The 2,340-nt window shown below is 39.1% G+C and overlaps 1 non-coding gene across 1 annotated transcript; it reads left to right on the top strand.

Moving 5' to 3' along the window:
* Positions 1 to 291: 291 nt before the first annotated feature.
* Positions 292 to 397, top strand: LOC116812326 (U6 spliceosomal RNA). Its single transcript, XR_004370634.1, has one exon. It is a non-coding gene; the product is annotated as a U6 spliceosomal RNA (small nuclear RNA).
* The last annotated feature ends 1,943 nt before the right edge of the window (positions 398 to 2,340 follow it).

The raw sequence follows: 2,340 nt of genomic DNA, 5'->3' as shown, positions 1-2,340 counted from the left end.
ATTTACTATACCACATCTTTTATCATTATTTTCAAGCGGACTCCTTCTACTTATTAAAAAAAACAGTTAAGTGTAAAACAAGCTCAGGCAGGTCCTTCAGGAAGTATTCCAGAAGAAAAAATTGTTAGCGTAGGAGATGACAGCTTCGTGAATGTTACTGCCCCTGAAGACCTTCCAGAGGGGGACAAGATGTGGAGATGGAAGACCATGATACTGATGATGCTGACCCTGTGTAGGCCTAGGCTAATGTGTGTGTTTGGTCTTAGAGTTTAACAAAAAAGTTTCAAAACTGCGCTTGCTTTGGCAGCCCACGTACTAAAATTGGAATGATACAGAGAATAGTAACACGGCTCCTGTGCAAGAATGACACACAAATTGTGATGCGTTCCATTAAAAAAACTAAAAATAAGTAAAAACAATAAAAAGTAAAAGTTTTAAAGTAGATAAGCTTAGAGAATAAGGATATACATGATGAAAATATTTTTGTACAGCTGTACAATGTGTGCTTAAGTGTTATTACAAAAGAGTAAAACAGGTAAAAAAAAATTAAAAGTTTATAAAGTGAAAAAGTTATAGTAAGCTAAGGTTAATTAGTTATTGAAGAAAGAAAAAAATATGTATTTTTTGAGACAGAGTCTTGCTCTGTCACCCAAGCTGCAGCGCAGTGATGTAATCATGGTTCACTGCAGCCTTGAACTCCTGGTCTCAAGTGGTCCTCCCACCTCAGCCTCTCAAGTAGCTGGGACCACAGGTGTGTGACTCCACACACAGCTAATTTTTAAATTTTTTGTAGAGATGATGTATTGCCATGCTGTCCAGGCTGGTCTGAAACTCCTGAACTTAAGCGATCCATCCACCTCAGCCTCCCAAAGTGTTGGGATTGCAGGCGTGAGCCACCATGTCCAGCCAAGAAAAAATATTTTTTATAAATGTAGTATAGCCTAAGTGTACAGTGTTTGTAAAGTCTACAGTAGCACGGAGTGATGTCCTAGACCTTCACATTTACTCACCACCCACTCACTGACTCAACCAGAGCAACTTCTAGTCTTGCAAGCTCCATTCGTGGTAAGCGCCTTATACAGGTGTATAATTTTTTAAATCTTTTATACTGTATTTTTACTGTGCCTTTTCTATATTTAGATATGTTCGATACATAAATACTTACCACTGTGTTCCCATTGCCTACAGTATTCAATATAGCAACATGCTGTTCAGGTTCGTAGCCTAGGAGCAATAGGCCACACCATATAGCCTGGGTGTGTAGTAGGCTATACCATCTATGTTTGTGTAAGTGCACTCTGTGCTGTTCACACAACAAAATCACCTAACGACACATTTTTCAGAATGTACCCTCATCATTATGCAACACATGACTGTGCTTCTTAGACTCCAAACATACTTCCCCTGACTTGGTTCTAGGGAGTCAACATTGTCAATGTTATAACTTCGTCTTAGAATGGTTTAGTGCTCCGCCCACCTTCTTCTTATACCCAGGATCATAAAGGCTTCTTCAAGGGCATTTTTTTGGGCACGGAGCTGACCACCTCCATGTGTTTCCTTCCCTTCAGGCCTTACAGAGCTTATTCTCATTATTCCAACTCTATTTGCAACGGAGCCTGAAACCTATCCTTATTTGCAGTTTGCCTTTTAAAAATCATCCCTTCTGGCTTTACTTTTTGCCCTGTTCTTTCTGTGTCCAAACTGAAAGTTCAAAGTGAGAGAAACTCATGCTACAGAGTGACTCGCTGGGGTTTGGTGTCAAATCTTAAAACGCCCACTTTCCAATCAAGGGTGACTAAATTATGAAGTAGCACCACCCCACCCCCTCCTTTTTAGCTCTTCACAATGCTTGCTATCACCAATTTTATAATTAGCGGTAGATTAGCATTAAAAAGATCTTCCTTCCTGAATTAGGCACTGCAAATATATTTTCTAACTTTTGACCTAAATTGCAGTCTGGTTTAAAGTTTTGTTTGTTTGTTTACTGGTTTTCTAGAGAAATAAGAAAAAAAATAAAGTTTGGTTTGTTTGCTTGCTTGCTTGCTTGCTTTTTTTATTCACTCAACAAATCCTTAGCACATTTTGAACAAAGCAGCTTGAAAGCAGAGTTAGGCTATTTCTGTACACAAATAGAAGAGCAACTAAGCTTGTGTTTTCACCAGTGGTCTTTTGCAGAAGATAAGGGTCAATAGCTATGAGGGACCAAGGCTCAAGTTTCACTTAAGGGAAACTGGATTCACTTCTCCAAGTGATACTGAAAGCTTGCATTCCAGGGTTAAGATTTACCAAATCAGGGACTCTCTTGTTTTCAGGGATAGTGCGGATTCTACATATCGGGTT

Source organism: Hylobates moloch, unplaced genomic scaffold (assembly GCF_009828535.3).
Source record: "Hylobates moloch isolate HMO894 unplaced genomic scaffold, HMol_V3 SCAFFOLD_7, whole genome shotgun sequence".
Lineage (NCBI taxonomy): Eukaryota > Metazoa > Chordata > Mammalia > Primates > Hylobatidae > Hylobates > Hylobates moloch.
Note: the sequence above shows the minus strand (reverse complement) of the source record. Positions and strands in the feature narration are given on the sequence as shown.